At 42.6% G+C, this 21,807-nt stretch overlaps 1 protein-coding gene across 1 annotated transcript in view; it reads left to right on the plus strand.

Annotated features, from left to right (window-relative positions):
• Positions 1-1,159: 1,159 nt before the first annotated feature.
• LOC123975769 overlaps positions 1,160-21,807 on the plus strand; it is a 42,872-nt gene continuing 22,224 nt past the window's right edge. The window contains exons 1-2 of the mRNA XM_046057503.1: positions 1,160-1,237; positions 1,906-2,259. The gene's annotated coding sequence lies outside the window, so the exon portion shown is untranslated. The remainder of the gene's footprint in view (positions 1,238-1,905; positions 2,260-21,807) is intronic.

The raw sequence follows: 21,807 nt of genomic DNA on the forward strand, positions 1-21,807 counted from the left end.
GCTTGGAGGCAGTCGTCAGAGAGGTCTGCTTTAATTGAATGGTTACCTTTACAGGTTCGTCAAGCCAGACACACGCTGGAAACAAACAGGAAATTAGGTAGGTTTCCTTCAAAATAAAAGTACATCACTAGTTCGATGCTCCTTTCCAATGGATGTAAACCTTGTACAAATAGACTTTCTGTATTTTATCATATATCACATTATTTAAAAGCATACAGCCTATATATATACCGTATGAGTCACAATCAATGGTCTAGATGAAAAAAAGATCACTGAAAGCAGAGCAAGATGCTCTCTGAACCGGAAACTGGGGGCCCCATGTACACAAGGTCTGTTCGGGAGAAAAACACAACCTGTAAACTATGTAAAACAATGTTTTTATGACTAAAATCTTTAGAAAAAATGCACTTTATAATCAAACAATTACAAACATATTCTTTTTGTGTGGCATATTCTTTATATCATATCCATACCTGTACATTGATGTTAGTTAGGCTATGGCTCCTGTACTGCCAATAGCTCAAGACTCCAAGCATAGATTGTGGGCAGGAGAGCTTGGTATGGTGTGGGCCTATTGCTGAGTTCCAGACTGCTCAGAACTAGAAAATGTCCGAGTTGAAATCTCCGACTTCCAACCTCAGAGTGTTCCAGGCGCATGGTGGTGCATGACTCTTTGTCAAGTGTACACCAAGTTGCACCCTGTGTCCTTGCTGTTAATTAAAATTATGGACGTTTTAATGAAAACAATGAATTGAAGTGGTAATCCTCAAAAGACAATAAATGTTGTAGATTAGCCTATACTTCCTGAATAACTTTTGGGTACAGAAGATGAATTTCAGAGATTGTTTATGGTAACCAGCTACCCAATAACATTGACAAAATATTTCTACATCAATTTACATGCAGAACAAGTTTTACTATTTGATACTAGTATGTGTTATTTTAATTTAATTGTTTACTTGCCTTTTAGTTTATGGTTTACCATTTACAATGTGTGCTTCCATGGGAGCGCTAATGGTTGTGTGACGTCATTCGGCTGCTACTCCTGAAGTCTGGGTACATATTTTTTCTCCGAGTTCACAAGTAGGAAATCCAACTTCAAGTGAAATTTCCCAGTTCCGAGTTGCTTGGAACACAGCATAATATGAGGCTAGCTAATAGCCTATATTTGCACATTTCTCTAGCCTAATTGCCTGACAGGCTATGTGAAGAAGGTTGTTTGGAAAAATGAGGCTATGTAAGTCTTTGTAAATTTAGGCTATGAAATTTTAACAAGCTTCCATACTGAGCGATTTTAGATGGCATAAAGATTCAAATAAATCTATTGGCAAACACCTAAGCTAACTTAAACATTTAACGCCAGCATAAACAGCGTACCTTTGGAGTTATTTTTCTCCGCAAAAGTTGAATATACGTCCAATTTTTACAGGTATTTTTACCCTGGCTTACTGTACAAAAATGTAACAGATAGCCTATGTCTGGTTCCTGTTGGCTGGCTTTCTTTGCTGGTGACTCACTACTTCATCTAAGTTAGCTATTTCATGGTGGATGGTAACATTAGCATACAATCACTTGCATTACTGAAAACACTGAAACACAGTTTATTGCAATGAAAATTGAAAACAATTTTTTAAAGAAGTATAGCCTAAATGTTGTAAAAATAACAATAACAATAATAAATCTCAATTGCATAAGAGTTTTTTACCCACTTCCTCATTTGCTACTTTGGGTTGTTATATTTAAGTTTTAGCTTGCTAGCCGACTAACCCTTAATTATTTATTTATTTTTATTTAAAGACTTTTTGGCCAATCGTGAGTCATCTTGCCTTTTTGTTAATTTTTTATTTTGAAATCTTTCACCGGAAACCAATTCTGTTACTCTGTCTGTCTTGACGGTGGTTTCAGTCACATGGTGCTGCCTAACGGAGAGCTGATGGAGCCAGATGAGAAAGGCAGGAGGCGAGCCCCTCCGGTTGCGCGTCAGCATCCCCTCAAATAGGAATCCGCTGCTGTCACTTCTGCTCTACATATACAGAGACGGACGGCTGTAACCGTGAAACAACAATTAACGGCGAATTTCCTGTAGCGTGCAGCTGCTGTTTCTTGTGATGTCAAGGAGGAAGAGTAAGGTGAGGCTGTGAGGAGGCTAGAGCTTTGCGAAGAATGATAGTGGGGATCAAGGCGCGCTGTCCCAGGAGAACTCATCTGAAGAGCTGGCCCTGAGAGACCGGGATGCTCCTCTAACGCACCGGGGGGCGAGTGAGTACAATACATTCGACCACTTGTCTCTTTCATTTTGGTTCCACTTTGGTGACATCTGGACAGCGTTGGACCGCTCAGCGTGCCTGCTCCTCTTTATAGCATCTGAATTATTCCCTACCCTATCCCACCTGTCTGATCAATCATTTATAGGCTTCTTAGTAAAGTGCAGCACAACCGGTCGGTCAGCGATGTGTGAAAGTTGACTTGCTAATTTGGAAATGGTGCACTTTCCCCCTAAACACGCCCGTTAACTTAATGCGTGCGCATCGAGGTTTAACATCATGCAGTGCACTACAGTGGGTGATTTGGAGGTCGATCGTGTCCCTTTAAAGTTCTGATTAGAGTGAACATGTGTTGCACACTGCGGCCACAGTGTCGGTGCAAGACTAATTAATAAAGTCTTTGTGAGGGGCTCGCCTATCACATGCACTCATCATTAATCCGCTGATGGCCCGGAGGGCGTGGGTTGTTGTACGTGATGATAAGAAAAAAGGCACCAGTCCTACTTAGACAGTGGGTTGATTAATTATGGACTCAGTACTGATGAACTCTGAGACTGTTAGGTGCACAACAGGAGACACAGACAGAAACATGGCTTTTAATATCAATTTAATGTTTAATTTTCACCATTGATTGGTGACATGATTTTTTAAATACAAGTTCTGTCAGTTAAGATACACAATTGGTGTACCTTGAAATGATGTAACTGTTAAGTATGGAAAGCAGTATCAATCCTTGCCACAACTATACATCTAAAATCAGTCTGTAATGATGTCCTTACCTGTAATAAGGTGTGGAGTGAAATGCCTGCTGTACTGCTGAATGTGTGGGTGTGAGTAGAACTTCTACAGCAGGCTCAGTGCATGTAGATGAATGAAATCCATTTACTATGCAGCAAGGGTTCCCATCTCCTGTGTGTGTGTGTGTCTGTGTGCACGCCTGTGTGTGTGTATCTCACCTCATTACACTCATTGTGTTGACTTAAGCAGGAGGGTCACCCCTGAGGCCCGTTCTCCTGCCTTATTGAGGAGTGATGCCCTGAATTACACCACACTCGTGCTGATTGCAGAAGTAATGGAGCACACTGGGAGACGCATTTCAGCTTATACGTGAGAGGTTCACGGCCGCTGTTTTGACTGAAACATCAAGTGTGAATGGGATGTATATATTTCATGGCTGGCACAGATAAGTCAGTGCATTACACAATCACCAATATGAAGCTGTCCCCCACCCTCACTCGCTACAAGTGCATTTTGTTGAGAGGTGCTTAACTCGTGGATCTCGTGTATTTCAAATTTGTGATGGAGCTCCAGCTCTGGTTTGAATTCCGGGCACTTATGTTCACAGCCTGCCCACGCGCACTTTGTACAGGAGCCTCTATTCTTGGTTGTTTTACAAACTGGCAAAAAACCCTCCCTCCCTGCCTTACAGCCTGTGTACTGCATTTCTCCTGAGGCGTTCTCAATATTCTCCCTGTGTATGTATTAAACATCAAGCATGTCGAACTGCAGGCGCGGGCCGAGCACTTTAAGGCAGACTCAGCCTTCTGTGGAGGGTGACAGAACAGTCAGATGGCCCCCACAGGGCAGAGAACAATTCCTGCTGCTGATGCACCCAAGGCGACAGGACTGGGGCGCTCCTTCCTACTCCCTCCCCTCCCTCCCCCTCTCATCCACCCTCCATCCCTTCCCTCCGTCATCACATAGAAGTAAACACACTGTCTCGGGTTCACTTGCACACCTGCGCCGCTCTATCCCTTTCCTCCCCATACACATCCAATCTCTCTTTCATAACCACAGATGCAGACTTGTGACTAAAGAGTAATATTTATGAGTGGCTGTTTAGGTTATAAATCATACCTGCTCTCACACACTAGCATACTTTCTTACAGCCACAGTCATGGTGTCTTGTGCTCACTATCTCCGACACACATACACTTTATTGTGTTTTTATTTGGCACACCTGTGAAAGTCAGACGGCTTCCAATACAAGTGTTCCGCTGTAAAGTCGACTTTTATGATGCCTGTAATGTTCAGGGTTTTTTTGACACCGTCAGAGAGGTGTCAGATAAATTATTTAATTTGTCACCATTCAATTTGTGGTTAAAGGTAGAGTTTTATTGGTGTTTCTAATATTCTGCCCCTTCATGTGTGTAAACAGGGAGCACAAATGATTATAAACACCCCTCAGCTCAATATAATGTAGTCCAATACAACACCACCTTTCACTGTGGCTTCAGTAATATACATATGATGTAATTCACATATTTCCAACAATGTCAACAAAAACTTAACATAGAGAGGTTAAGCTTATGGCAGAGCTGTTGTAACAAATTGAATAGATTGCACAGGTGTACCTGCGTGACAAAGTGGCCACTGAGTGTAAATAGCTTATCCTCTCTCATACACACCATCACAATGTCCTATACACAAGGCTATTACAGTTACACTCTAAAAGTCATTTTGTGCTCTAAACAGTTTTAGAGGCGGTGCTATTGCATGCACAATGAATGGAAAGATGCAAGCAGAAGTGAAAACACGTGAATTGTGATTCTACTTTATAAACATACAGAAAGAAAAAGGGGAGAAACTGGAGGGAAATAGTTTCTGGTACGTTTCGAGATCAGTCCGATTCTGAGTTGTCACGCACAACACGCCTGCACGTAGACATACGTTGCTAGCTAGCTGTTAATGTACAGCCGCTGCACTTGCTGTTTTGCGGCGAGTAAACAAGGACTGCACAAATATTTGCGTGAAAAATGCAAGGCATACCATAAGACTGTACTGCAAGAGGATCGTATACTGCGTGTGATTGAGAATATTAGTGTGTTTAATACAGAATAGTGGTCAACCAATGGGGGTTTTTCAATGGCTGATGCCAATATTTAGAGAGCAGGGCGGCTGATGGCTGGTATCAAATACAGATATCAAAACAAAGAATGTATATTTCCATTATTGCATGTAGAGTACAATCTTATATATAGTTATCTTAGCCAGTAACAAGTTGTTATAGATGGATTTTTTATTAATTAATGAAATAGCATACATTGGGTTATGCTGTAGATTTTGTAGATTCTCTAAACTGGTGTTAAAGGGAGAGCGGGGAATAGTATGTCAGAAGTGACGTCACTGAACTGCATTATTCTTGCATGTTTTTCTTACAACAATATTTAACGCTAGCCAATCAGCCAATAATGGTGTTAGATTAGATTTAGTGTAAGGGAAAAACATATTAATATTTAGAAATGACAATGGTGACTGAGGAAATTTAGGCAGCCCGCAGATGTGTCTGCAGACATTTTTTGTATATCGTCCTTGTATGTGCAGGTATCAGCCGCTGCTGAATATTTCAAAATGGTCGTTTAATCGGGCCGATATCTGGCATTAGCTGGTGATATTTATCTCTAATACAGAATGATAGTATACTGTCTCTAAGAGAAAATGACAGTATATGCTCCTTAGAATAGCTGTGTCCGAGAGAGAGTTTGATTTGTCTTACAGCCCTTAAAACCATGAAGTGGAGAAGGTAAGTAATCAGTCAAATCGTGGCGCTTGAGAGCTTGCTATTGTTTTAAGAAAATGTGCACAACTTTAAATCATCCTTAGATGCTCTGTGGTTTGATTTAAATTCTCCTTGAAGCCTAAACATTGCTAGAAATGCCACTTAATAGGTGCAGGCCTTTTCAAGAAGGCTGTGTGCCAATCAGAAACTGAGAAGCCGCACTCCTTTTCAGTAAACCAACCTTCCATTTCAGATAAACTCCCTCTTGAACACGTCATCCTTTCTCACACATATGAACTTAAGTCAGACATATTTTCACTCACTCACACAAACTATCATACTGTCCTATAAACTATGTAATTCTTTCTTATACACAATACGGTTCTATCTCCTATGCATCATATAGTGAGAGTGTGCGATGGTGTGTCTGTGAGTGAGAATTATAGTGTTTATGAGGGAGAACAGAGGGCACAGCGGCCCACAGTTATTTAGGGTTTTGAAAATGTCAGTCATTGTCTGTGGCCTTTCGTCGTTCATCAAAGGTGCAAAAGTGTGATGTGAGCTTTGCAGATCACAGAGTAAATGGTCCGTGAATCCTCAATGTGCGCATGCGTGCGTGTGTGTGTTTGTGCATGTCAGCTGTGTGCATAATAGCTCAGGGATCAGGGGCCGTAGATTGGCCAGTTAGCCAGACAGATGTGCCCTAGCCTGGACTTGGACTTGCGGGGCCTCAAACTGGCCGGCCACCCAGCATTAGTGCCATAGATCAGTGACCAAAGAGCTCAGGGCACCAAAACTCACTGCCTGCATAAAATGCTCTCAATTATTAATGCTGTGCACGGGGCAATAAGAGGCGTTGCAGAGGCCAAGGGAGGAAACAAGGATTCGAGCACTGAAGAAAGAAAGAGTGAGAATGAGTCAACAAGGGATGACAAGCAGAATAAATGAATTCAATGAATACGTTTCTTTTTTTACTTCTGTGCTGTCAGTGGCCAACTGAACAGTACAGCATATTGGCAGTACCCTCAGTTACTCTCCTCTGGTTAAACATGAAAAGAAAAAGGACACTGACCAGTTACACCGATATCTTTTTCACACCACAGTACATTGCATCTCAAAATTCAAACCCTGTTTTTTCACGCATTTTTCAATCCAATTCAATTCAGAATCCTACTAATTGATTAACTGTTAAGTGCATGGGTAGTTTTGGATCTGTCATCTCATGGTAGGTACAGCATTGCAGTAGCTCGCCATTAGAGTAGGAGCTCTGTAATTCATAAGTATTGATTCATGTCTCAGTAGCACTACAGTATAATGTCCCCGATCAGGACTACTGTATACAAGAGCAAACGCGATAAGTAAAGCTGCAAAGAAAAAGCAGTGATTTACATATGCTGTCAACTCCCCATTATGTCTAATGTGATAACCATCAAAATACAGAAATGCAAAATAATATGCTTGCTCTGAACATTGCAGCTACATGTAGGTAACACATTTGCGTGAACTGAGAGAAAACGTGCTCCCGTCCTGATGCTTGTGCCGACTTTTGGTGCTTTATTAACAAGAAGGTAAGGTGATCGGATGAAAAAGAAAAGAAGTCTTCTATAATATAATCCTGAAGTGTCAATTTGCTTGAATATATTTCAACAAGCAAAGATGTTACATCTACTCATTTAGCTGACGCTTTTATCCAAAGCGACTTAGAATTGCTGTATATGTCAAAGGTCGCATTACTCCCTATCAACCGTTTTTTAGACTGTGAAAACCTTTCAAGGTCTTAGCAGCAGATGAGGTTTGAGCTTAGATTTATAGCCTCCAGCGAGGAAATAGTCCTTTAACCCTCAACTCATATTTAGCATTACCAGTGCTCTTTGATTTTTTTATTAGCCTTCTGGTGATGTAACGTGCGTGTGTGGCTTTTCAATTATAATTTGTCGCGGTCACTGTCACCTATGCCCCTTCTCTTTGAACTTCCAGGCAAGTGTAGGTGACCCAAAAAGTCAAAAAGGACACGCAAATGGAGGTGACTGACCAGCACAACTTTTCCTCTTCCACTCCTTGTGCTTTGGCAGAGGTACTGCATAGCCATTTGTAAGTGTGCAAAATCACAATTTTAAGTAACGTCAACCCTTTTTGTTGTTGTTTTTAGTGACCTAAGGAAATCTGACTTTGTGTGATCTTTTTCTGCTGTTGGACCATTACACTCAGTGTTCAGTGCCTAGCTGAAAAAGTTTGTCACTTTTTGTGGGTGGAGAAGTGTTTAAACCAACAACAGTTTAATCTGCGCAAACAGCGAATCATCGGGGTCCTTATTAGCGGAGACCAGATGCTTTTTTTCTTCTCTCTACCTTCTGCTTTGTTCTTCATGCTGTTAGATCGGCATATACTTTAACATAAAAATATTGCTCTCGCTTTAAAGAAGGCCACAGTGTTACATAAGAACTTTTCACGTGCTGTTTTGTGCTGAGCATCAAAACCAGCGGCTTTGCTGGCGCCAGGTCTTTCTGCAAAAGAGTGGCAACAAACCAGAGCATTATGAGTAGTAGTACTCATAATACAACAAAACCCCCACCATCAGCTAGCAAACACAACTTCAGATAGTAATGGGCCTGTTGCATCAGCTGCATGGTTGGTAATTTATGCTTTTGTTAGGGATGCACCAAATGTTCGGCCACCGGAATTAATCGGCCGAAAATAGCAAAAATAGCACTTTCTGTATTCGGCGTAATAAGTCAATATACCGATTAAATTTTACAGAATTTTACGTTGACATGTCAGCAGTGTGGAAGCATTTTAAAGTGTCTGAGAAAGATGCAAAAAATGCCCTTTGCAGACACTGTTCTGATGAATTGTCTCCTAGCACCACTCCATCTGTGGCTAACGTCTTAGAAAAGGCAACAAACGGTCTGACCCGCTTTGAATGGTTCTGTCACTTGTTTCTGAGAAGGCGATTAAGCTAGCACCTAAATTTGGAGTGCACAAGTTTTTATGCCTTTATGGTAACTGAAACGGACCAGAGCGAGCTGACAGGCAGGTTAGCGTCTTTATCCTGTAAGTTTCTCTTTTTACATAGACACGTGTTGCAGTATGAGAGTCCTACCTGAAGAGAGGCTGTGAAGTCTTCATATTACGCGATACGAGGACCACAAACAACACTATTTATTAAATTGGGTCGGACTTGATGAATTTAGTGCGAGGATACACATGTAACAACGTCCGGTTTTCAAAATAAGGTGTCTATACAGGATAGAAATAAGATTAATTGGATTATATTCACAGAAAGTATAAAACGTATTGCATGTGCACATTAAAAGTAAATGGACACATGTAATTTACTTTACCGGTCCCTCTTGGGCCTCGGACCCACCTACTATAGTCTCTCCAAATCCTGTGGGAAACACTGAGTAAAAAGAACATTTTGACTATTTAATTTATGCAATGGTAAAAAAATAAAAAATAATCATTCATTTCGGTGCAGCCCTAGCTTTTTTATCTTATTGGATGATGTTGAATTGATTATCACGCCAGTCATCTATTAGAACTGAGCAGACTAGTTGAGGAACATGATACATAATAGGATGCGATGTAGTGTGTACGAGTGTGTCTGTGTGTTTCTACACTTTCCTAAGCCATCTGTTTGTATTTGCATATTACCAGAATGCATATATTTGTATGTTTTGCTCTAATTGGCGACACAGTAATGGCATCGACATGTCATGTGAGGCATGTGTGAATGTCTCTTCCTGCTCGAGACAGACAGCCAGTGGAAGCACGCTGGCGGGTGAGTTCACCTTTGCAGCTGAAGCTGTTTATTGATTCCTCTGACAGTCACACAGGTGTTAGCAAAGGAAGATCAGCCTCTGCACTCAAAAGAGCGTGAGGACAGCGGGGCATTCATGCTGACTGGCGTGTTTATTTATTCATTAACAGGCGGTTTGCTCCTCAGCTCTGCCTCAGAGGACCGTTTTCACCTGTTTCACCTCCTGAGGTTTGAGATAGCGCTGCATTTGGTATTAGATCTGTCTTGGGTGTGCAGGATCAAACAAATGCTCACGCGCATGCACACACACACACACACACACACACACACACACAGTAGCATCCGCCTCACCCTTATGCCTGCCATGAATGAGTGAGACTGTAGGGACAGTGAAAACCGGAGGAAGAATGAAGGGTGGAGTCGAGGGCCCCGGGGACCACGGCAAGGCAGATCCTATATTGATTGGTTTAGTAAGACAATCCTCCGGCTTTTAGTGGTGCTGCTTAATAAGAGTGGCTTGTGGAAAGAGAGATCACATCAGCTGAACTCCACTACAGAGGCGGCCTTTGGCTTTAAAGAATAGTTCACAGCAAAATCAAAACATAGGCAAGACGGGGCCAATCCATTTAGCTCAAGTTTTTTTGGCACATTTCAACATTTGGAAATATCTATTTACACGAGGACTGGCGTCAAACACGTTGGCTTGACATTTTCTCTTTAAGGTCAGTTATACAATTCATGTTTTCAAAAGTGTAATAAAGGTCATACACTGTATGTGAGCACACTATCACAGGTGTGTGATCTTCCCATATTGAAACCTAAGCAAAAGCCAAACTATGTACCTATCACAAAGTGCAGAGCAGGATCACACAAAGTGAATCTCCAGATCTTGCAGTGGGTTTGTGTGCTTGGTGCAGCGTGGATGTTGTGGGTTTGTTTTGCATTGACACAGTCTCTTTTTGCAGCACGCACCCTATCTGTCTATCTTGGTGTTAAGTGTGAAGCCTGGCTTCAGAGAAACACTGAGCTATTTTAGGAGGCAGCAGATTGTGTTAAGCGAGGAAGTGAAGTGACACAACTGGGGTTGAGATTTCTTCGTGCCTGAAAACACCTTGAAAATGTCTTTATTTAGTGCTTCGCTCCCCCCGACACTTTGCAGATTGCACCTAGCTACCATCAGATAATGGGTAGCTATGGAAGCAGGCAGCACATCACAGCCTGAAGATACACAACCACATTACTCCCAATTTTTTTATAAAGTTTTTATTGTAAAACGACATTTCACATCAGGAAGACTGTTATCTCTATTCCTAGGTTATTTGGATTCTTGTGTAACTGGTGCAAAAAAAGATATTTTTGTCATAATTCTGACATTTAATACATAGATTGTTTAATTTACCAACTTACGTAACTTTCAAGAATGTACAACGTATAATATGTTGTGTGTGTGGATATTATTGAGAGAACGGTTGGGACTATTTTGGGATGTTTTTGATGATTTAATTTTATTATTTATGTATTCACCTCCACATGAAAGAGAGCCGAGGTCCCAAGTGGTCTCTGTCTTTTTCTCTCTCACACACTTTCCTTCTCTTTCATGCAAACACACACAATTGCATATTTATTTAGCCATTTGCTACCATTTTCAAGAATACCCATCATCTTTTTCAGCACTTTTTTTTTGTTTTATTTGTCGGGACTTATACACCTCCAACCTCCCTCTGTCAGAATCGAGCCGATGCAGTAAGTTCCAGTGTAATCTAACAAGCTTGTGTGTATGTGTGCAGTTCATTGTGTTTGCTTGTGCTTGCACTTGTTTAATGAAAGCACCTGCTGTGTTTGTCCCCCTTCATTCACCCATCTGATCGATAGCAAGCTGGGTCTGTCAGCGTGGTAGCTGTCATGAAATCTCTCCTAACCCAATTAGCCAACCATGCACTAACCCAAATTAGCAGAACCCCTGCACTATATTAACCCTACTCACACTGCCACACACGTACATCTCACCGGCGTCAAACATGCAGGGCCAGCGGGTCAAACATCAAGTGAAATCACTACTGATATGATTTGCTTCTTTCATACTGAGCAGCTGTGCCTGTGAAATATTAATGTAGTGTAATTGTTGTCCCATTTATGATTTCCTTGTTGAAATCAAAACACTGTTGAAAAAACTACATTACTAAAAGAACCACATGCTAAGCACAACTAGCTGTACCCAAGCACTCTATACAGATTTTGACTTTATTGAAGGACTGCAACTTCTATTACGTGATCTCATGCAACGCATGTGTAGTCTGATAATAGCGATGTATTTCAAGTAGTGCAGCAGGATTTTGAATTTCATTTACCAAGTTGTTTCCACTGTGGCTTCTTGCTAAACAGTTTATCCACCACTCACACTTTGCTGTTGAGTTCAACATCTCCATGCTTGGTTAGCAGTTTTGAACCAGACTGTTTGCACTGTCATTTAGAAATAGTGAGCTGTAACGAACTACACAGAGCAATGAGACCCAATATCATCGCACTGACAGTCAGTCCAACCAGAATGAATATGCTATTCTTAAAATCTAACATCGCTCAACCGGGCAAATAACATAAAACATTGCATTTCTAACTAATATTAGTTAGGGCACTGCATATCATGTTAAATACAGCAGCAGGCATTCCAGCTGGATCAAATTAGTCGTCTGTGACTTTTCTACAGTGTCAGAGGCTGTGAGTAGTGTAATGGATGAGCAGGCGTATAGTAACTTGGCAGTGGCTGTGCTAGAGTGGAGGTGTAAGGTAGGTGGCCTTGGACAAGAAGTGTAAAGAAAAGGCAGCATGACTCACCTAGAGAGGAGCCTGCAAACTCCATTGAGTAGCAACCCACAGAGCTCTCTCTCTCTCAGAGAGTCTCTCTCTCTCTCTCTCTCTCTCTCCCGTCTCCTCTCCATCTGTGGTGCTGTGTAGAATAGTCAGAGAGAGGGGGTGGGGGTGGGGTGATGTGGCAAACGTGCATGTAGGTTAACATTTCAGAATTCACCTGGGGTAATGGCTTTTCCATAAGCTGCCATCGCTGAGGCTGACCTGGCTTTTAAGACTGAATCAAATCGATGGCTTCTCCGTCGGAGGCTGGGAGGAGCAAGGCAGCCGCTCTCTGTCTGCACAGCCACGATAACACTGCTCAATGGCCACTAACCACCTTTCAAATGGAAATGGAATATCCAGTGAAAATTAGACACAGTCATCTGGATGGTACTTAGTGCGGGGCCGTGAATGGGAGATGGATGGTAGCATGACGGTTGATGGGTGTGTCGCGCTTTGGCTTTGTTGTGTCAGAGTTTCAGCTTTTACAGAGCAACAGAGGTTCATGTTGTGCTTTCTTGTGGGGTTTGCTGACATTTTACACACCCAAACACACACACACATACACACACACACACACACACACACACACACACACACACACACACACACACACTGTGTTGCATGTTGAGCCATGTAAGATTGGATGCAAACCTGCAAGTGCAGAGAGTGACTCACCCAAAACCATGGGGGCGTGTGCTACAGTATACATTAACTTACAGTATACACTCAGCACAGTGCCATTTTGTTGTTTCTCTCTCTCTGTCTCTCTCTCTGTCTCTCTCTCTCTGTCTCCCCACCTCTCTCTCTGTCCGTCATTAGCTTGCTTGCAAACACACATGCACACCCAGACAAACTCAGGCTAAGGAGAGGATTCGTAAATCGCTGACATAGAAAGTGAATGCTGTGATCAGATTAAGTACTGACTCGGTCCCGTAAAACCACCCGGGGATGGTTTCAAATAAATCACTCATAGATTCTGCCCGTCTTAAAGATTAAAGTGGAGGGAAGTGTGTGTGAATGCGTGTGTGTGTAAAGTTAGTCTGTCTCTCGGTTTGTGTGTCCTTGTGTTTCTTTGAATTTACAGCTTGTGCATACAGTCTACACGAGAGCTGCAGACTGTAAGGCTTATGAAAAGAGCCACTGGGCGGATGTGCTGTGGTAAATGATTGCATGGAAATGTCGGCATGGGTAACTGCTCCAGTTGGCTCCTTGGAGTTGTCCTCAGGGAAATAAGGGCAGCAACAAGCAGAGATAGGCCACTGAAGAAGAGTTATGTGTCTGTCGTATATGTGCATCACTTGTTTTAATTCATAGATTGATGTTAACAGATGCAATATACAGTGAACAAAATTATAAATGCATTTTATTTTTGCCCCCATTCATCATGAGCTGAACTCTGAGCTGAATTGATCTAAGACTTTCTCTATGTACGCAAAAGGCCTATTTCTCTCAAATATTATTCACAGATCTATCAAAATTTGTGTTAGTGAGCACTTCTCCTTTGCCGAGATAATCCATCCACCTCACAGGTGTGCCATACCAAGATGCTGAGCAGACAGCATGGGTATTGCACAGGTGTGCCTTAGGCTGGCCACAATAAAAGGCCACTCGAAAATGTGCAGTTCCATCACACAGCATAATGCCACAGATGTCACAAATTTTGAGGGAGCGTGCAGTTGGTATGCTGACTGCAGGAATGTCCACCAGAGCTGTTGCCCGTGAATTGAATGTTCATTCCTCTACCATAAGCCATCTCCAAAGGTGTTTCAGAGAATTTGGCAGTACATCCAACTGGCAGCCGCAGACCATGTGTAACCACACCAGCCCAGGACCTCCACATTCAGCATCTTCATCTCCAAGATCGTCTAAGACCAGCCACCCGGGCAGCTGCTGCAACAATCGGTTTGCATAACCAAAGAATTTCTGCACAAACTGTCAGGAACCGTCTCGACCTGACTGCAACTTCGCACAGCCATTGAAGTGGATTGCACCAACATTCCACAGGCCACAATCAACAATCTGACCAACTCTATGCAAAGGAGATGTGTTGCACTATGTGAGGCAAATGGTGGTCACACCAGATGCTGACTGGTTTCCGGACCCCCCCGGATCCCCCCAATACAGTGAAACTGCACATTTTCGAGTGGCCTTTTATTGTGGCCAGACTAAGGCACACCTGTGCAATACCCATGCTGCCTGATCAGCATCTTCATATGCCACATCTGTGAGGTGGAAGGATTATCTCAGCAAAGGAGAAGTGCTCACTAACACAGATTTTGACAGATTTGTGAACAATATTTGAGAGAAATAGGCCTTTTGTGTACGTAGAGAAAGTCTTGGATCTTTGAGTTCAGGTCACGATGAATGGGGGCAAAAACAAAAGTGTTGCATTTATAATTTTGTTCAGTGTATGTGCACATGCAGAAAAAGTCCTTCATATAAATTCTGTTGAATGGCTGAGTCTGTGTATGTGCATGTAACTAGGTTTCAGTTTCTAGTTTTGTTTACATGTACAGCGTGGGCATATGTGGTCATGTGTTTGTGTCTATAGGCTATGTGTTTGCTCAGGACTTCCTAGGACTCCATATGGTGTCAGTGGTGATAAATGTGCTCTAGGGGCAGCACTCAGCAGCTGTTTGTGGAAACACGGCAGCATGCACTGATCCACGGCCTTTACACTCTACTGTGTAAAGGTCTGTGGCTAAGCGGGCATCTACCTACAAAACCCATGCGTTCCTCACCCACTTTGTTGTGGGACTGAATCCACCTAAATCACCAAATTATTCACACGTCATTCCTATTCTCTATTCTGTCCTTTATGTCCCCGTCTTTCTGTACTTATTGTTGAAACAGTGACTGGCAAAAAGGTAAAAAAATATGTGTGGGAATAATAACAAGTACGCAGCTTCAATAACAGACTCAAAATGTTCTGTTTTAGTCTCAGACCACAGGAGCAAGATTGCAGGTGCTTATAAAGCCCTCTTGTGCAGAAAGGTTGAGCGCCACGGTGGCTGAGTTTCAGTTTTGCTGGTAATTCAAAAAGTATTTTTCTTTGTAACCGTTTATTGAGCTAGAGAGGATTGGAAGGTGCACAGTTGGCTTAGAGAGAAGATAAGACGACTAATTCCTTCCCTCTTCTCCTTCTGCTCTTTGATCCTCACCTCGCGCTTCGTATCTCTTTGATTACCATGTTTATGACAGCTCCTTTTCCTTTTCTCTGCTTGCCTCTTTTCTCTCCTGCTGCGTGGCGTGTCATGTCAGCAGTTCATCTTCTGTTAGAGGTCTCCTCGTGCACACACTCGGATGTATACATAGACACGTACAGGTGGAACACGCACTCTGAGCAAGACACACCCACCCCCTTCCTTATAGAGGTAAATTGAGTGCTGCGATGAATAATTGAGTTATCTGGCTCCGTGCAGAAATAGCAATCTCCCCACACAAGTGTGAAAACATCACTCGCCACCCGAGACCTGGGAACTGGCGCTGCCATGTGGGTCTACACGTGTACGTGTGTGTGGGGGGTGGGGGGGTGGGGGGGGGGCTTGTCTGTTTTATGTGTGATCTGTGTGTTGGAATAATACTTGGTCTTTCTTATATTACTTTAATTTGTCTACATACTATGTTTATTGTTAAGCACCAAAACACCAAAGATTTGTCTACATACTATGTTTATTGTTAAGCACCAAAACACTAAAGCAAATTCTTTGTATGTGTGTGATGTGAACATTTAAAAGGGGGTGTAATCCTGAAGTCGTCCAATGTTGCACTGAGTTTGTGGATCTAAGCTGCAAACTGGAAGCTTGTGAGGCCGTGACGCAAAAAATACCCATGGAAACCGAAAAATATAATTTTTGCAAATTAACAATAAGGGGACACAAACTGAGTCCCCCCTGTCACTCGGTTTTTATTGAGTTGATTTGTGATTTTACAGCCTGTGGGCAGACATAAATGATTTGTGGGAGCATGTGACTCTGGGAAGCATTTCAGTCCATCTTCAGCAGGAGAAATATATTGCTTTTTGATCACAAAAAAACCTGTGCACACAGCCTGAAGCATAAAAAATGAGTGATATCTATATTGAGTTAGTTTATAAGCCACAGCTGTACACTCTAATGCAATCCTAAACAATAGGCCTGCAATATACCCTACCTTTGTGAAGCTTGTAATGTACTTGTCGACAGTGTTGATTCAATGCTTGCCATACTAAAAAAGGTTTCTAATATTTTGTCCATCTCCGTTTACATACAATTAGATTTTGCAGGTGCAGAGGGCAGTCATTTAAAATGTGCAAATGTATAGTTCGCCCTCATTTAAATAAATTGTCAATGCTGTTTATAAAGGGTGAGACCTATTTTCACAACGCCGTTTGACTGTGATGACAGCACCTCTGGAGATTACCATAGCTGCTTAAATCCTCATAACTAGTGTTACTGGTAGAGCTTAAGCATTCTGTGTGTCTCGGTTAAAGACTGACCTGATGTAAATCTGCTACGAGGCCTGCCATCTACTCTCCATGTGAGTGGCTCCCAGGAGCCCCTCTGAGGCAATCTGAATGGTGACACGACAAAGCTGAGGGAGCAGAATCACAGCAAACTGACAAATAGGGCCAAATCTGACAGGCGAATCCTCAGAGCAGCTCCCGAGTTTGACAGATCCTTCAGCAGAGGAGCGCAAGCCAACGCCCTTCACAGCATTCATTAATGCTATTTCATAACGCTACAGTAGAAGTGATCACACAGCGGCAAGGCTGAGGGAAATAATGAAGCCAGCATCACATGTCAGTTGGTGATGCAGATAGATGTCATTTTGCAGTATTAGTGTAAAGCGAGGGTGTCCACAGCCAAAGGTAGCCTGTTAGTTGTCTATGTAGTACAGTAATGTGGGCTTGGGGGTAGACGCAACCAGCTGTTGGGTCTAAAAGCTCAGAGCTCCCGTATGGGGAGACGGTGGCAGATTAAACAGCAATCCTGCTGATCCAGCCCACACACTTACCCTCCACACCTCCCCCTCACACACACACACACACACACACACACACACACACACATCCATCACGGTGAAGAGGTGCTGTAATGAGTGACCACTTTATCTCCTGCTAGGCTGTAATGTTAAAGAGGGTCTGGCCTATACACGTTGACAGCCTGCTGCCATAATAGGTAACAAAACTGGAAGGAGGGAGGATGAGACGGAGGATGAATGTGTGGGGTTAAATCTGGGGCAGGCTGTCCCAGGATGGACAGCTTCACCAGCTGCCAATGTGGATGTGGTTGACTGGGAGTGGCGCTGGTATGATTCTGACTTTATCGAGACACTTGAGGTTAGGAAAGGATGACGACAGAGGGTGCTGTGAACAAAAAATGGTAGTTCACGGCTTCATCGCGCAGCTATGAAAGTGTTTGCATATGTTTGACAGCGTGCTTGCTCGGTCATTTATACTGTAGCATGTGCGACTGAGATTTAACAACATTGTGCAGTTTGTGTTTCAGGCTAAAAGAAGTGAGCTTCAGGCCCATGGTCTTTGATCCCTCTGTGTTTTCGACGGGGTTAAGAGTCTTTAGCGTGGAAATAGTCATTAATCTGCTCCGCACAGGCAAGTCAGGCAGAGCTGGGAATATCAAAACATATAGGGAGAAGTCTCCCTGGATCATTTGAAATCCTGTTTGGATGTTTCACTACATTGCAGCTGAGAGATTGTGCCGTTCCCGCTCCCGCTCTTCTGCATTTGTCTCGCTCATTCTTTTGTTCTGGTGTTTTCCTCTCCCTCTCCTCTCTCTTTTTCTGACATTCTCGCTGTGACTTCTTTCTCTCTAGTCTGCCTGTCTCGCTCTCTCTCTCTCTTGCTTCTCCTCGTTTTTGGTGCTAGCTGGGGGACTGGGAGGGTTCCTCCAAATTGGCACACAGATGAATAATGCATCTAAAGCGAAAGCAGAAAGCTGGGGTTGGATATATCTGTCTGTCAGACTCTTTCTCTGTATTACAGTTATGTTGGGGGTTAGGCTGATACTTCAGAGGAAAAAAAAGATGTTCGTCGCTCTTTAACCAGCTTCCCATTTACCTTTCCTTCTGTCATTAATTATTTTATTGTCAGCAACCGTGTGCATGCATGGCCACAGAGCACTGAGGGTATCATGCTCAACTTGCTCACTGAGACATGCTGTGAAACATTCTTGAATTTTGGAAGTTTTTCGACAAGGCTGCTGGTTGTTTTTTTTATACAACACACATACATAATGCATGTGTGGGATTTTGATTTAATTTGATTCTCTGTCGCCGTATGCAAGAGTTTGTGTGTGTGTGTGTGCGTGTATTTCTTGCTATTCCCAAACTGCAGCGTTAAAAAGCAAACTGCACTCGTGAGCATAAGCTCACAGTGGTGCCATCATTAAAGTAATGAGCAGGAAGTTAGCACTGAAGTCAACCATAAACAGAGAGATAGAGAGAGAGAGCGGGAAAGAGGGAGAGAGAGATCCCCAATCCCATAAGGATAAATCTTAAATCCTGAATGTTGCTTCTGACTCATTCTTGTTAATTAAGTCGAGTCAAGTGAGAGGAAAATGGGGTCTTGCCTTGCCTGAGTTTGTAGGATCAGCACTACACTGTATTGCAGCTTATGAAATCTCTCTCTGGAACTGTCCTCTGTGCACTCAGAAAGCACAGATAGAACAAATTGTATCTTGTCTATTCCTCTTATTTTTATTAGCTTGACCCGCGCAGCCTCTTTGCGAGTGGGAACTCTCGCACACACTTCCCCTCAGGTTTTAAATCTACGTACACATCAAGAGTAAATGCTCCCATTCAACATTGGGTTTCAGGGTATGTACAGAAACAAAGTTTTATGCGCTTTATCGTTTAGACCCTGTTTATGGAGGATGTTATTTGCTTTGCACATCCTGCACTCAGCAGGTAAAACACACACACACACACACACACGCACACACACACACACACGGAACTCTGAGAAACAAAGAAAATCTGTCAAGCAACCTATGGGATTTTCTTTGTTGTTTCATGGTGGAAAGATTTCGCCATGCGACACAGGATGAGGCAAACGAGTGAAATGTCAAAATCCTGTATAACTCTAAAAATAAAACAACACAAGGGTTGCCATTTGAGGACATCATAGGCACGATCTGGTGTGGAACAGCTAAAACAAACAGTTCTTTATACCCGACAGTAACCAGAGTGGTGCTGCCAACTGTCCTCTGCTGAGAATAGAAGTGTGGATTTTTACAAATGTTTATGTGTTTAACATTTTAAGATTAGAAATCCCACCCCCACCCCACCCCCCCCATCGTCCCTCAGGTATAAATGTGGCAGACGAACAACGAGTCTTTGCCTCAGCAAAAATAGCATCACAGGCACATAGCAGGTCCAAGTGCAGAAATGTATAATATACAGCCTATAATTTATTAATATACAAATCACATAATACTTTCTGATGATGTAGTACAGGTGAAAGTTGCACAGATGTTGTCCTTAATCTTCTGTATGCTTCTGTGACACAGGATAGCAACTGCATCATAATTCTATCATTTTCTACAAACTACAAATGCCATGAAAAGAATAAAACCATCAGTCCCCATGCTGTCTGTGGCACTCAGTCCATTTGTTCCACTGAAAAAAATATTACGTTCAAAGCATCACAAACATATAGTTTCTTTCTTTTTTTTTATCTTTTTTAAAAAGCTCAGTAATGTTTTTTTAGCAATTCTGAAACAGGAGTAAACAGCACATTAGTTGTGTACTATTTTCAACTGAAGATTAATACACATTTGGCTAGAGCACCAAATGTCATGAGTATTTACAGCAGCAGGGCGGTGTAAGTGGGATTGACTCAAAATAAACTACAGTCCACGTTCATGGTAATGAAGGACCACGTCACCCGGTTCATGTCGACTGACATGGTTTTATAACTCTTTGGACAACAATAGAGGTCAATGGCAAAGAGGAACGTGCTTTGGTCTTTTCATGGGATTCACCAGATTTATCCTTGAAAAAATTTACATATAATATAGCAACTGAAGCCACGTGTAACACTCTTGTTTAGAGATAACCCTTCACTTAAATACTCTCACTCGTTAAGAGGAGGATGTTGCCAAAAGCTTGCAGCAGACTCCAAATCATATTCTTCTTTATGAGATTAGAATGTTAGTCCAGGACAAATAGCTCAGCAGGTTATGTCCACTGGATCTGTTATGTGACCACTTGTTACAGGTCACATTGGGATAGACACTAGTGAATTTCCAAGTGCCAGTCAGTCAAGGTCTTAGTCCTCAGTGGGTGTGGGTGTGTGATGCTTAGAGACAGGCATTGCAGCTGATAGCAAAAATGTCAGAGGGTTAAGCTGTAACACGTCTCTCGGCTTCCTCTCTCCCTTTTTTCCTCTCTGTCTCCCCATCACTCCACGTTGTTATGCACAGTGCAGTGGTGTCCCGCGGGGCCAGAGATTGCCATGGACATGATGTGATTTCTCGTCTCCTCTCAGATGTAATGTGCTGTAGTAGTCCGTGCCTCTGATGAACTTGCCTTGCAATGTTTGGAAGACATGTTGTCCTCTGCACGCCACTCTTTCTTTCTATCAGCGCCATTTATTTCTGATGCCTGATCTTCAGATAGCATGATAGATTGATTTGAAGGTTGGGCATATAGAGGGCAACTTTACAGGTTGATATCAGTTACAGGTCAGGCTAAATGCTGAAAATGAGGTGTGACTGAAAATATTTCATGCTGCCTGATGAGGATTGTTAGCCTGTAACTGATGTCTTGGTTGTGTAAAGCCTGTGAAGTGGCATATGCTTAGTTCATTTAATTCATTTATTGAGTAATCACTGTGCTTTACACTCATACACACACACACACACACACACACACACACACACGTAGCCACTTGGTGTGTCTGATTGTTGCCCTTGATAATAATCACTTTGGTGGATTTGTCCTAATGTGATGACAGAGACTGAAAGCTGCGCTCAGGAACATGACGGGGACATATCGGCCTTGTGAATCTCTGCTACAATTAGGATAATTGCATGGATGCTGGCTTTGTAAATCTAATGTGGAGAGGGAAAAGAGGCTTTTTTGTGGGAGTTTTTATGTGATAAGTGCAGGCAGCAAGTTTACTGTTCTCAGGTGGGGAGGAGCACAAGGTCATAGTGTTGCAGTCAAGACCGCCCAAACTGAGACAAAGTCAAGACCAAGACCAGAGTTTATCGAGACCGAGACAAGACCAAGACTTTTAGGGGCTGAGAGCAGCCGAGACCAAGACCGAGGGAGGGCGGGACTGAGTCAAGACCAAGTCCAGTTCCCTGCATTGCATGGAACACAATAAAATGTGAAACGAGATCATAGGCACTTCTCAAAGTGACACTACAAGGTCATATAGGTCATATGGAGGAGAGTGGAAAGATATATATATATATAAAGGCAGTGGT

Source organism: Micropterus dolomieu, linkage group LG08 (genome assembly GCF_021292245.1).
Source record: "Micropterus dolomieu isolate WLL.071019.BEF.003 ecotype Adirondacks linkage group LG08, ASM2129224v1, whole genome shotgun sequence".
NCBI classification, from domain to species: Eukaryota; Metazoa; Chordata; class Actinopteri; order Centrarchiformes; family Centrarchidae; genus Micropterus; species Micropterus dolomieu.